The sequence below is a fragment of the Desmodus rotundus genome, chromosome 3 (genome assembly GCF_022682495.2).
Source record: "Desmodus rotundus isolate HL8 chromosome 3, HLdesRot8A.1, whole genome shotgun sequence".
Taxonomy (NCBI): domain Eukaryota; kingdom Metazoa; phylum Chordata; class Mammalia; order Chiroptera; family Phyllostomidae; genus Desmodus; species Desmodus rotundus.
The window spans coordinates 65478148-65493258 of NC_071389.1; the positions used below are offsets into that span (position 1 = coordinate 65478148).

Sequence of the window (15111 nt, forward strand, 5' to 3'; positions counted from 1 at the left end):
ACAGAGGTTGATGGTCAGTGGCCACAGTCAGTCCTTGCAGTTGACTGGCCAGGGTAAATTCCTCCCATTAATTTGCCAACAGCAACCAAAACGCAATTACAAGAGGGGGATGTACATGAAAGGCACTCCTTGAGTATCCAGCTTGGGTAATAGGGGAGGCTGTGCCACTGGACCCTATAGGACACCTACTATATTAGGCCATGCTACCAAGACACGGAGTCATAGCAGCTCTACCTAATACATAGAAACAGACACAGGGAGCCTACCAAAACAAGGAGAAAAAGCAGCCTGGTCCAAATGAGAGAACAGATTAGAACTCCAGAAAAATAACTAAACAAAATGGAGATAAGCAATGTATCAGATGCAGAGTTCAAAACATTGGTTGTAATGATGCTTGAGGAACTTAGTAAAGACCTCAACAGCACAAAAAAGACCAGTCAGAAATGAAGGATACACTAATTGAAATAAAGAACAATTTACAGGGAAACAACAGTAGAATGGATGAATCCAAGAGTCAAATCAATGTTTTGGAACATAAGGAAGCAAAAAACAACCAACCAAAACAATGAGAAGAAAAAAGAATCCGAAAAATGAGGATAGTGTAAGGAGCCTCTGGGACAACTTCAGGTGTTCCAACATTCACATCATAGGGGTGCCAGAAGGAGATGAGAAAGTAAGAAATTGGAAATCTATTTGAAAAAAATAATGAAAGAAAACTTCCCTAATTTGGTGAAGTAAATAGACATGCAAGTCTAGGAAGCTCAGAGAGTACCAAACAAGACGGATGCAAAGAGGCCCACTCCAAGACACATCACAATTAAGATGCCAAAAGTTAAAGAGAGAATCTTAAAAGCAGCAAGAGAAAAGAAGTTAATTACCTACAAGGGAGTTCCCATAAGACTGTCAGTTGATTTCTCAAAAGAAACTTTGCTGGGTAGAAGGGATCAGGTAGAAGAAATATTCAAAGTCATGAAAAGCAGGGATCTACAACCAGGAATGCTCTACTCAACGACAATATCATTTAGAATCAAAGGGCCGATAAATAGCTTCCCAGACAAGAAGAAACTAAAGGAGTTCATCATCACAAAGCTATTATTATATGAAATGTTAAAGAGACTTATTTTTTTAAATGATCAGAACTATGAACAATAAAATGACAAAAAATACATACTATCAACAATTGAATCTAAAAAACACACTAAGCGAGCAAGAACAGACAGAATCATAGATACAGAGAGCGTTTTGATGGTTTCAAATGGAAGGGGGGTATGGGGTCATGGGTGAAGAAGTGAGATGTTTAGGAAGTACAAATTGATAATTCCATAATAGCCGTGGGGATGTAAAGTACAGTGTAGGAAGTGGAGTAGTCAAAGAACTGACACATATGACCCGTGGACATGAACAGTGGTGTGGGGATGGCCTGAGGGAGTTGGGGGATACTGGGTGGAGGGGTGCAAAGAGAATAATCGGGACAATAGTAATAGCGTAATCAATAAAGTGTAATTAAAAACAAAAAAATGAAAGCATACACTGGAATGTGGTAAAGGAAAAGCAGACTGTAGGGATCTTCTGATGCTTAATGTTTACAGTAATTTAAGGCTACATAAACTACTAGGAAGATGAAAAACTTGGGAGATAGAGGACCATCACAAAGAGGATGAGAGCATTGAAAAATTCAATTTGTGTAGGTCAAATGAAAAGAATTGGCATGTTTCAGCTAAGATGAGGACAAGGAGAAATTTCATAATTACTTCCAGGTCTATGAAGGCAGCTCCAACTGAATATGAAAGGTGTTTGTACATCTCTTCTGAATAGATATATATATAAGGATTTAAATCCTACAGTGTAAGGATTTTAAAAGAATAATTTTCTGACATCAAGTACAGACTTTCCACAAATTTTCATAGAGGCTGGGAGATTTTATTTATTTTTTTTAAAGATGGTAAGTATTATGTTGTGTATTTTTTAAGTATATTTTATTGATTATGCTATTACAGTTTTCCCAATTTTTCCCCATTTATCCCCCCTCTGCCCTGCAGCCCCCAACCGTCTAGCATCACCCCTCCCCTTTAGTTCATGTCCATGGGTTGTACATACAAGTTTTTTTTTTAAATTCTGTTTCCTATACCATTTTTAATCTCTCCCTATTTTATGCCTACCAATTATGCTTCTTCTTCCCTGTACCCTTTCCCCACGTATTGCTCCCTTCCCCCTCCCCACTGATAACCCTTCCCGTGATGTCCATTTCTCTGATTCTGTTCCTGTTGTGGTTGTTTGCTTAGTTTTTCTTTTCATTGTTTTGCTTTTAGGTTTATTTGTTGATAGTTGTGAGTTTGTTGTCATTTTACTGTTCATATTTTTAATCTTTGTTTTCTTAGATAAGTTCCTTTAACATTTCATATAATAATGGCTTGACGATAATGAACTCCTTTAACTTGGCCTTATCTGGGAAGCACTTTATCTGCCCTTCCATTCTAAATGATAGCTTTGCTGACTAGAGTAATCTTGGATGTAGGTCCTTGCCTTTCATGGCTTGGAATACTTCTTTCCAGCCCCTTCTTGCTTTAAAGGTTTCTTCTTTTGAGAAATCAGCTGATAGTCTAATGGGAACTCCTTTGTAGATAACTGTCTCCTTTTCTCTTGCTGCTTTTAGGATTCTCTCTTTATCTTTAATCTTGGGTAACTTAATGATGACGTTCCTCTTTGGGTCCAGCTTCTTTGGGACTCTAGGATTCCTGGACTTCCTGGAAGTCTATTTCCTTCACCAGATTGGGGAAGTTTTCCTTCATTATTTGTTCAAATAAGTTTTCAATTTCTTGCTGTTGTTCTTCTCCTTCTGGCACCCCTATAATTCAGATATTGGAACATTTCAGGTTGTCCCAGAGATTCCTAACTCTCCACTTTTTTGAATTCTTGTTTCTTCATTCTGTTCCAGTTGGATGTTTATTTCTTCCTTTTGTTCCAAATCGTTGTTTTGAGTCCTGGTTTTCTTCCTGTCACTGTTGGTTCCCTGAATATTTTGCTTTATTTCATTTTGGGTATCTTTCATTTGTTCTTTCATTTTTCGACCAACCTCAATCAGTTCTGTGAACATTTTGATTACCAGGGCTTTAAATTCTCCATCAGATAGGTTGGCGATCTCCTCATGGATTCATTCTCTTTCTGAAGTTTTGCTCCATTCTTTCATTTGGGCCATATTTCTTTGTCTTGGCGCACACCGTAAGTTGTAGGGGGGCGGGGCCTTAGGTGTTCACGAGGGCAGGGCAGCTCTCCTTGCTGTGCTGTGGTGCTGCCTGTGGGGGAGGAGCCAGACAGGGAACAGTGCATCTCCCCTGCTTGTCTGTAGCCCACTTCCCAAGGAACTCTCGTGTGAGGCTGGGAGTTTCTCCCACCAGGCAACTGCCGTAGTCCACAGTGGACTCTGAGTCCCAGTTTCTCCTTCAGCCAGCCCCGCCCAGACGGCCTACTACCTTACTGCAGCCAGCCCCGCTCCGCGAGGCTGGGAGGTTTTAAAACTAGAATAGAGTTGGTGCTCTCTGTCACGGTTGAGTATGATCTTGCCTAGAGGTTTAGCCAGATAACCTCTTGAGATCAGCCATGTGGTTTTTCATTCAAGACTATGTGGGATGCAAAGCACCACCAGATTTGCTGTCCTTTGAGATTAGGAACCAGCCACTGTCCCTGGGACTTACTCTGTGGCAGTGGGGCTAGAGTAAACGGAATACAGGGGGCAAAGGTGAGGGGGAAATATTTGCAAGTATTTAAATATCTGGAAAGGGAAACAATAAAAACATGGCTCATAAGGCAAAAACTAGAAGGATGAGAAGGAGCCACTTATAACTGAGGAAAGAGTGATCCAAGAAGAGGGAACAGCCAATAAAAAGACATCCCTGGCATGGTGGAGGAGAACAGCAAGAAGGCCAGTGTGGGCAGAGGTCCCTGAGTGAGGGGAAGAGTAGTTATTTACAGAGGGTGTTATAGCCCCTGAAGTGCCTGGTGCACCTCCATTCTGAGTGAGATGAGCCACTGGAAGGTTCTGAGCAAATGGGATTCATAATCTGACAAGTGTTCAAAGGATCGCTATGGCTGCCGTGTAGAGAAGCCATTAGCCAGGCAACTTCATGGCTACAGGGCCTCTGTACTCTTCAAAATTATTGAAGACCCCCAAAAAGCTTTATGTGGGGTACTTTTAGGCACTTTCCGTGAATAGGAGATACAGTGGAACATACAGTGAGTGGGATTTTTCAGAATCCAGAAGCTTCCCAGGAGAGAAGCCTAGCTAATATTTTCTTAATTAGATAGTGACGTTGAAAACTGCCGTTAACTGCCAGGTAGAGTGTGCATCATTTAGAGAGGCTGGCAGAGCCGGATTTCAAACCTCAGTCTTTCTGGCTGTAAAATTTGCATTGTACCCACCACATTATGTTGAACAAAATGGTGAGTAGAGGTGACTTTTATTTTTATTTATTCGATTAATGTGGCTGCTTATGGAAATGCAGGTGTTCAATGAGGTAATATATACATATAAGGTAATAACAGGAATATTTTTGTTAGTTTACTCTGACCATATAGTTTTTTAGACTAAGAACTTCCTATCACCCTAAATGTACAAAACAACTATAATGACTTCATAGAGAGGAGAATCTGCACAAGTTACCTTTGAATTTTGTATTAAAATGCGATGAATATCATGCCCGTGCCCTAGGTAGGAGCACATCCCGTCATTATGACCGACCCACCGCCGTGCGACGGTGGGGTCGATGGGCGGTGGCCCTCGCGGTTTAGAAGAAAGATGCTTAGTAGGATGACAGCCTGTTTCTGCAACCTTTTCAGGGGACCTGTTCTTCCACAGAAGGGAAGAAAATTTTAGACCCCAACTGGAGCTGTGCACCTAGGACCACACCGCATTAGAGAGACTTTTATACGCAAAACAAAGGTGTTTCAGGTGAGGCAGTAAAGCGCGTTACTCCTGTTAAGCCGCAGGTGTATTCGTAGAGAATCTCGGGAGTGTAAGGGTATGACCAAGAGCGTCTTTACGTTTACTCAGCTGTGACGAGATTTTCCGTTTAATTGAAATACGCCATACTTTCAAAAAGCCCTCTTGTGTCACATCCAAGTACGAGCAGAATGGGTCCCTTATAAGAGGAAACCACAGATCTTGAGAACACTGGCGTTCCTTGATGTTCCCTGGCCACACTCCTGTTTGGTTTAACTAACATTTCTGGAAATGGAACTGCTTGAGTCTCAGAATTAGTTTGCTTAGAATTTTTATGTTTCTGCCAGGCCCCTTCCTGTTGACATACTCAAACTGAATCAAAATTACTTGTGTGACATCATGACCAGTGTAAGTATAGCATTTGAAAACAGTCTAAGGCTCTGATACATTAATCAATCTACTTGGGTACATTAGCTTGGAAACCTGGAATGAGGCCTGCTTCAGAATATAGTTGTCTTTAGAATATACTCTGAAAAGGAGTTAGAACATATTTAACCTCCATAACATTTTAAAATGGTTATTCCCCATCCCTAAACATCTCATACTCCAACTAAGGCATTTATTTAACGGGAGTGGGGAAGGTTGCAGAAACACAGTATTTTTTAAATAGACACAGCTATGTCCTCATTTTTAGAAAGATTATACCAAAGAACTACTCGCTGTTTTTGTATTAGAATCACCTATGAACAAGAAATCCTCATTATCTTTCTAAAACTAAGCTGTTGGTATAAAAATTGAACCTGTGTATTATCAAGTGATAAACTATAACATTTATTAAAAATATGAATGTACAATATTGCTGAAAATGGGTTATCTCCCAGATGAAGTAGATGTTACCCTTTAAATTCTTTAGTTAGTAACTGCTTGACCAAGAGACTGAAAAGCTAAATGATTTAAAGCCAAGGAGTCAGGTGCTGCCAATGGAAAAGCCTACAGAAACTTAAAATATCACTGATATATCTTACACTGTGAGTATAATATAAATTTAAAAGAAAGCATCACTGATGTTATAATGCAAGTTCATAGGAAATTTTAAGTAGCATCACTGCCAGTTTTTCAGAAATCCTTGCGTAATGTTCAGAGCGTTTTTTACATTGATGATGCTCTGGAGGGGTAAGTCACTGCTGTAGAGGTGGAGCTGCTTGTCAGGTAAAACCATCACTGCTCAGACAACTGGGTCAGACGCTGGGAATGCCGAAAGGAGCCAGGCAGCCTCTGCCCTTACAGAACTTAGCGTAGGGGCGGGGAGACAGTTGAGTATATAATTAACCCGGGAGAGTGAAGGAGTGAACAGAGCAGGTAGGGAAAGTGTCGATCTTGGACTGCATTTGAAAATACCCAGCCACAGGCTTCCAAAATAGAACACTGCAGTTATGGTCTAAGACCCTTTCAGATGTTATCCTAGCAGCATGCTCTCCCCAGGGGGGAGTGGGATGCTTGAGGGGGCCTGTCTGGATGTGGTGATCTGGGGAGAGAGGGGGTGTGAGGTACATGTTAACTAAAGATATGATTAACCGATTCCTTATGTTTATTAAACTATAAATTCAGAATACTGAAATCATTTTAAGTAAGTGAGCTCTACTGTGGGAGATCTAGCTAAATAAAGCTCTGGGTTTGGTTTTTTGTTGGTTTTCTCTTAATAAGACCTCATCTGGTGCATAGTTTGACTTTTTATCCCAAGAAGAGGAAATATGACGTTTCCAGGGAATGGGCTCAACCCTCCACCCCACCTGCCTGTAGGAATTACCCTGGGATCTTTAAAAAGAAGCCTCAGGCTTGGCCCCGCCCCAGGCATTCTGATTTAACCACCCAAGCATTAGTATTTTTAAAGCTTTCCAGCTGATGCTGATGTGCAGCCAGTGTTGAGAGTCACCATTCTACCTACGCTGGGTTCTCTTTCCTCCAGGATTTTCTAATAAATTTCAGGAGACTGGCTCAGCCCAGATTCTGTAGACAGGTTTTCCAATTGGCTGTTCCTAATTTGATCCCAGTCCGTGTGTTCTCCCTTTGGAAAACACGGCCCTTTCTGCTGTTTCAGGAAGTGACATCGGCTGCTGGGGAGGTACTCGTCCTGGGCTCTGAGCAGGGCAGCAGGAGCTTTCTCCTCAGCACTGTGCCTTCAGAGAGCGCGTTTCACCCTCAAAACACAATTACTGTCCTGTTTTTTTCACTCTGTGGCATGACCAACCCACAGGTTTTGCTCTAAAACCTTCTACTCAGTCATTTAACAAGTACTTCCTATATATTCTGAATTGTTCATGCAGCTGTTTGAAGCCTGCTTTTATGTATGACGTGGAAGCGTTTTGTATTTGGTATGTCAGTCTGCCCATACCCTTCCATGCTCTTGACTCATCAGTTACACTTGTGTGTTTCCTTTGCTTATCTCAATATACATAACATTTCTGCATAGAGCCTGTTCCTAGCACTTTACTCTTTCATTCAGCAAATATCTATTGAGTGATAAATATGTGCCAGGCCTTTCCTGGACATTGGAGACAGATCAGGCTAAATTCCTGCCTTCCTGGGACTTACTTTCAAGTGGAAGGGGGCAGAAGGGAAATTGATGTGTTCAAAGATGCTAAATGCTATGGAGAAAAACAAGGCAGGGCAGGAAGAAAGGCAGTACTGGGTCTGTGGGTGGGGTTGTAATATTACATCGGCTTTGCCAAATTATGCAGGCAAGGGCAGGTGAAGGCTTGGACCACGGTGACAGTGACGGAGATGGTGAAATGTAGTTGGAACCTGGGTAAGTTTCTGCAAGTCCTGAAGAAGGCCAGGGATTGGGCCATGCAGATATCCAGAAGAGGAGAATTTTGGCAGAGGGCACTGGAAATGCAAAGGCCCTAAGGCAGGAGTGAACCCAGATGTTCAAGAAGCTGTTAGGAAGGACCGACGTGGTTGGAGCAAAGCGAGAGGGAAGGAAAGAGGAATGCCACATGTATTGGGGTGGGGGAGTACAGAGTGCATCAGGCCTCGTGGGATTTTTGTACAGATTTTTTTGGCTTTTTCTCTGAGTGAGAAATGGTTTTGAGCAGAGGAGAAACTCAATTTAACAGGATCATTCCGGCTGCTCAGTTGAGACTAATCTATATGGGACAATGGTGGAAGCAAGGAGACCAGTTATGAGGCTATTGCTATAACCTAGTTGAAAGCTGATGAGGGTGATAGCCATAGAGACAAGTCAGACATGGTTGCAGTCTGGATATATTTTTAAAGGTAGAATTTGTTGCTCTTAAATAAATGTCTATCTAATATTTCCCCTATTGGTCTAAAAGATAGAGCCTCAAAATCTAGTAAGGGACCCGAATAATGCTAGTTTAAGCAAACAATTAATTTTCTAGTTCTTAAATACCACACATTCAATATCGTATTGTTTTTTTTTAAAACAGTGGCAGTATTGTTTGTTTGTTCCACTTCTGGTTCACAATAACTTCCCACAGTCCTCACCTTCCCATTTTTCTGCACTTGTGCATTGCTGGTCATTTGCCATTGAGTATCTTGACCCAAACCACCAGTGGCCACTACTGCATTGCTGTTGCTTAGAAAACACCTGTTCTTCTCTTGCAGTGGTCTTTACCTTATTCTGTGGTCGAGGGAACGTCACTGAGGCAGTCAATGAAAGTACAGGAAAGAACATGCTATTGCTAAATATTACGAAGGAGTCCAAGGCTCAAAATAAATCAGGCCAAAAACACCCCCTCTTCTCACTCTTATCTCCCCTCTTCCAACTCCCCGAACAAGGCAAGCAATGAAGATTTTCCTTTTCAACCTCCGCATAATCTCCCAGGAGGCCTCTCATGTCTCCCCTATGCTCCTAAGCATAATGTGGGTATCATGAGACAAGGCAGAGTTGCAAAAGAAATCTGGTGGTTCTCTTCCTCAAAGCCAAGTGCTCCTACTTCTAAATTCTGGTATTCACAGAAATATTTCTGTTACATATGTTTCACAACTGGGAGAATTTCACAGTAAATGTGCACTCATTTTTCATTCATTCATTCAGCAATTAGTGAGTACTTTGTATGTGCCAGGCACTATTCTGCATAGTGGGATATAGGAGCCCACAAAAACCAAAGTGTAAATTAAGGAATTTACCTTGTAAGACGGGAGCCACAACAAAGCACATGTAATACATCTGATTAAGATAGTGCTGTTGAGAAAAGTAATTTAGGAGAATGAAAAAGGGAATTCTGGGATAGTATGCTCCTGGTGGTAGCAAGTTAGTATTAATATTTTAAACGCCGCAATCAGAGAAGGCATCTCTGATATTTGCACAGAAACCTACAGGAAGTGCGAGAGTGATCCAATCCCACATCCGGTTGGAAAATGCCCTTTACTGCTGGAAGTCTTCAGGTAGTTTCCTTCTCTCTGAATACTCCCTAAGTGACTTTTCTCTGTCCATGGCTTTCACTACTTCTGATGCCCTCGTGATCACCTAATTGAATATCAGGCCAGATGTTTTTCCCAACTCTAGCATAGTATCTCCAACTGTTTCTGGAGCCCTCCCACTCGGACATCTAACAGACATCTCAGAGTTAATGCGTCTCTAACCACACTCCTCACCACCCGCTCCCCAATCCTGCTCTCTCTGTAGCTTCACCCTCCCTTTAGTAGGTGGCAGCTCCATCCTGCCAATTTCAGATTTTCACAGTCAGAAATCTTGGTGTCAGCTCCCTCTCTCTCCAACCCACATCGATCCCCTAGGTAGATCACGCATTACTTCAATTGGGGAAAACTAGAAAAGGAGGAACTTGGGAAGCTGGGGTGAAGAAACTGAGGTAAAACAGAAAGCAGAACAGTTAATAGAAGGGTCTGCAGGGTGGTATTTGGTGACATGAAGAAACCTGAAGCTAAGGGAAGGGGCGCTGTGGAACTCAGGTTGATGTGGAATCACTCGATGAATCAGAGTCCCCTAAGAGAGCTACAACTTTTGAGCCCTGCCATATGTTTGGATGTGTCTTCGCGTCAAGAATTAGTTGGCAGATGGCAGACCTAAGGCTGTAGCACCGTGGATCAGACCCTAGGGAATTTTTTCCATGAAGTTCACCGGGAGCATTTTCTGTGCCCTGCCTCTGGGCACAGAAAATGCAGTCATAATTTTAACAAGCAGTGAACATTTGAACCATTTTTTAATTCTTTTAAAAATATTTTATTTACTTATTTTTAGAGGGGGAGGGAGATAGAAACATCAGTGTGTGGTTGGTTGCCTCTCGCATGTACCCTACAGGGGACTTGGCCTGCAACCCAGGCATGTGCCCTGACTGGGAATCGAACCAGCAACCTTTTGGTTCACAGGCTGGCACTCAATCCGCTGAGCCACACCAATCAAGGCTGACCCATTTTTTTAAAGAAAAACTAATCTTCTTTGTGGGCATGTCTGCAATAAAGCAAAAACACTTTGCTGAAACATCAGAGAAGGGAGATTCTGACCATTTTCTAGGGGCAAGAGTTGGTTAAAATTGTCTTGACCAAATTAATTTGAATAAGAACAATGGAAAGGAAGTAAGTAGTCACTGTCCTTCTATTTTAATTTGGTGAACGTTTCCCAGTATTCACATTCCCAGCACAAAAGGTTCTCGCTGTGTTGCCGCACCGAGTTCCTGGAAATCGCACGCATATCCCCCCAAAGGAGACTGAAAGTTTAAAATTTGGGGTTTAGCATCAAACAAAAAATAGATATAACCAAGACTATAGCATAAAGGCCTGCTGTGGCAGTGCTAAAATTCTGTTTTTCTAGTTATTGACAGTAGAAGAGTAAGTCCCATACCAGTAATTGCTTTATAGAGAAAAGCTGGGTCCTTTCCAACCTTTAAAAAAATCTTTCCTCAGACTGGACTTCTCTCTCAGTGCCAGATTTTAGGCTAGAGTGTGCAAATCACAAATATGCCCTGAGTTCAGTCCTCAGATAGCTAACTCCCCAAAGAGATGTTTTTGCCAGTGGATGACAAGGCTGAATTTCCAATAAAGGAGGTGGTTAAGAGACAAAAATAATTTTTCTCATGAAGTAAATGAGTTTGGGCATTGGAATCTGATAGGCGGAGTGGGGAGTTTTGCTACGCCATTCACAGCTTTGTAACCTTGGAGGACTTACTTAATCTCTCTTTGCACATTTCCTCTACTGTGGAGCCAATTAATACCTGCCTCATGAATTTACTGTGGAAGTTAAAAAAAAAAACTCAACGTTTAATGCCTAGCAATTAATAGGCACAATAATATTAAATGTTCATAGTTATACCTTTCCTTTCCCATTTAACAAAAATAATTCTTTTCAAGTTTGCTTCTTGTGTTTTTACAAAGAATTATTTTTTAGTGGGATACCTCAGGTTAAAACTAGAGGCTGCAAACCATCAAGGAATTCTTACTCTTAAGAGTAAACTCCATTTCACACTGGTTATGTTTGACTCTTAGCTTTATTGACAGGGTATTGAGTGCTAATTTCCTACCTAGTAGTGCAATTAGTATTGCCACAATACTAATATATTAGTATTATATATTTAGTATATTAGTATTATATATTATGCAACTAGTATTTGCCACAATTATCTCTTATACACTTTCCAACCCTGTGAAAGAAGATACATCCTTTTCCCCATTTTAAAGACTTTACTTATTTCCTTTTAGAGAGGGAGGGAGAGAAACATCTATGTGTGGTTGCCTCTTAAACGTCCCTTACGAGGGACCTGGTCCACAACCCAGGCATGTGCCCTGACTGGGAATTGAACCATCAACCCTTTGGTTCACAGGGCGGTACTCAATGCACTGAGCCACACCAGCCAGAGCCTTTTCCCCATTTTAAAGATGAGGAAACAGAGGGATTTAGTGACCTGCTCGTGGTCACCCAGCTTACAGGTGTCAGAGCCAGGATTCAGACTGAGGCACTTTGACTTCAGTGCTGTGCCCCCAACCACTGTAACAATAGAGTTACACTATATCAATATGAATGTCTGTTTTTGCTTCAATCACCAGAGATATATTGCCTCCTAAAAAGTAGAGATTGGGTGTGGAAAATGTAACTTATTCCTTACATATTTTTTTTCTTTTGCCCTTTCTTGTTAGAATGAATGGAAGGTCTGTGCCATTTGGGGAAAAGTGAATGGGTGGAAATAATACGAAAGCTGAACGTTGAAAAATCATTTAAGATCACATGTTACCGAAGAAAGTCTTATGTGATCACTGCAGACTTTGCTTCCCCCCCCGTTTAATTTCATGAGTTAAAGAAAGCCATACAGATATGTATTAGTTCAGCTCAGTTCTTCTTACTATGCTTTTGCTCCCTTGGATATTTTCTTTCTTTAGTCCGTTTACATGTTTTTTGCCTGTTGCCATGGTAAAGCTCATTTCATGATGTGAGAGACCTTATGCTGAAGAAAGTTTTTTTAATGTCAAGCCCCACATTTTCACTTCCACATTTTATCTTGCTGTTACTAGGGCAACCCATATAATTTCATTTTCTCTTCGAAGTTGCTACTTTAAGCAGTTATGCCCTCATGCTGACTCACTCATGTTCTTAGGATTTTTTTCTAGTTTAATTCCTGTAACTACTTTCTTTACACAAGTGTTTTCTGCTTTTCTATAGTCATAATAGCTGGCATACTGTTGGTGTCGCAGTTCAGTATTTGGGGGGGTTACAAATCCCACTGAGAACTAGAGGAGTACTGTGGACCTTCTCACCAGGAAAAAATGCCATTTGGAGAACAAGCGGATGCATATGTGATAGGGGAAGTATTGTCTCTGCTGGGAAAACTGGAGAGCCACATGCAAGAGAATGAAACGGGACCACTGCCACTAGCCATACACAAAATCAACTCAAGGCAGATTAAAGGCTTGAACTTAAGACCCGAAACCATAAAATTCGTAGAAGAAAACATAAGGGGTCAGGTTCTTGACATCAATCTTAGCAATGATTTTTTGGATTTGACATCAAGGCATAGGCAACAAAAACAAAAATAAAGTAGTACTACATCAAACTAAAAAGCTTCTGTACAGCAAAGAAGCCATCAGCAAGAGAAAATATTGGTAAATCATATATCTGATAAGGGGTTAATATTCCAAATACGTAAAGAACTCATACAACTGAATAGAAAAAAACTAATCAGGCTTTTTAAAAAACAGGCAGAGGATCTAAATAGATATTTTTCTAAGGAAGAGATACAAATGGCCAACAACTACATGCAAAAGGGGCTCAGCATCATTAATTGTCAGGTCAATACAAATCAAAACCACAAGGAGATACCGTCTCACACCTGTTAGAATGGTTATTATCAAAAAGATAAGAAACAGCAAGTCTCGGGGAGGGTGTGGTCAGAAAGGAACCCTTGTGCACTGCTGATGGGAAAGTATGTAGGTCCAGCCACTATGGAAAACAGTATGGAGTGTCCTCAAAAAACCAAAAGTAGAACTACCATATGATCCAGAAATTCTACTTCTGGCTTTTTATCCAAAGGAAATGAAAACACTAACTAGAAAAGATACCTGCACCCCCATGTTCATTGCAGTATTATTACAATGGCCAAAACATGGAAACAACCTAAGATAAAGCAAATTTTATGCACACATATACATATATAGCCATCCTTCAGCCATAAAAAGACAGAAATCCTGCCATTTGCACCAACATGGGTGGACCTCATGCAATATGAAAGCATTCCGGCGAATGAAATAAGTCAGACAGCGAAAGACAAATATTGTGTGGTCCCACATATATGTGGGCTCTAAAATAAAACCTGAGCTCATAGCTTCAGAGAACAGATTGGTGGTTATCAGAGGCAGGAAGGAAGTATGAAATGGATCAGGTGGTCAAAAGATACAAGCTTCCAGTTATAAGATAAATCCCAGAGATATAATGCACAGCATAGTGACTGTAGTTAAAATTACTGTGTTGTAATAATATTTAAAAGTTGCTAAGAGAATAGATCTTAAAAGATCTCATCACAAGAAAACAAATTGTAACTATGTGTGGTGATGGATATTAACTAAACTTAGTCTGGTAATCATTGACAATATATACATGTGTCAAATCATGTTATTATATACCTAAAACTAATGCAGTGTTGCATGTAAATTAAAAAAGGAAATGATGGAGATATTGAATAAATAGTATCTTTAATAGTACCTCATTATCTAAATCTATTTGGTTCTTGAATTTTGAATAACAAGTTGCAAGAGTCTGTATAGCAGGGGATTTATCAAAAAATTCTGTCCCAAACTATTCTAAGTTCAGGTTGTGAAAGTTAAGATACCTGTTTATTTTGCTTCATTTTCACTTCATCCCAGGTCAATCTCATGCTAGGTTGTGTATCTCTGCTTCTCTCTTGGCAAGCTGCCTACAGGGGTTAAATGGCTAGTTGTCATGTATCTGTCTTCCTTTTGTTGGTCTGGCACACTCGAACCCTTGGGGTTTGAATCCATACAAAGAGCTGAGGAACAAAGAGAAGGGATGACAGATTTTGTGTCTCCTTGTTCATAGACCTATTGCCCACATATTCATCTAGCTTCTTGTTTATCTTTTATCCCCAACACTTGACACGCAGTAGCTGGGTAACAAATGTTAAAAGAGGGAGGGAGAAACAAAAGGGAGGGAAAGGGGAAGAAATAAAAGGAAGAAAGAAGGATATATCAAAGGGCACAAAGAAGAAAATTGAAAAAAAAAAAACAGACCAAAGGTGACTATCCTCTGACCCAAGACTGAATTTCCTGTGTGTGACTCAAAAGTCAATTCCTGAGTAGGGATTCTCCCGGGATTCCAGCGAGAAGCCTACAGTGCAGGCCAGACCAGCTTTGGACAGAGGCAGGGCGGGGCAGCAGCCTTTGGCTTGTAATTGCTGCTTGTGTTCAGTTATAAGAAATTACTGAGCAGCCCCCTCACTGGTAAAGACTGCCTTATTCCAGAACAACATTCACTCTTTGTGTTGAGAATTTTGTGAATTCAGGACCAAACATGGGCTAGTCAACCCAAACTTTGGGCATCTTCTCAGTGAATTAACCAGAGTGGAGGTGTCATGTGGTGACGGAGTTGAGTTCACGTTGTTGGAAGGCCGTTTAGCCGCAGGCCATGAAGTAAAACTGTTGAGGTCTACAGGCTTCTGCAAAAAGGTTGTTTGGGTGAATTGTCGTAAATA

At 40.9% G+C, this 15111-nt stretch overlaps 1 protein-coding gene across 2 annotated transcripts in view; it reads left to right on the forward strand.

The window, feature by feature from the left end:
* The window catches only part of LRRC8C (leucine rich repeat containing 8 VRAC subunit C), an 86008-nt gene that overhangs the window by 14901 nt on the left and 55996 nt on the right, over positions 1-15111 (forward strand). Inside the window, exon 2 of one of the 2 annotated variants that reach the window (XM_053920826.1) lies at positions 4834-4945. The exons of the other annotated variant lie outside the window; for it this stretch is intronic. The gene's annotated coding sequence lies outside the window, so the exon portion shown is untranslated. The remainder of the gene's footprint in view (positions 1-4833; positions 4946-15111) is intronic. 2 annotated transcript variants of the gene reach the window in all.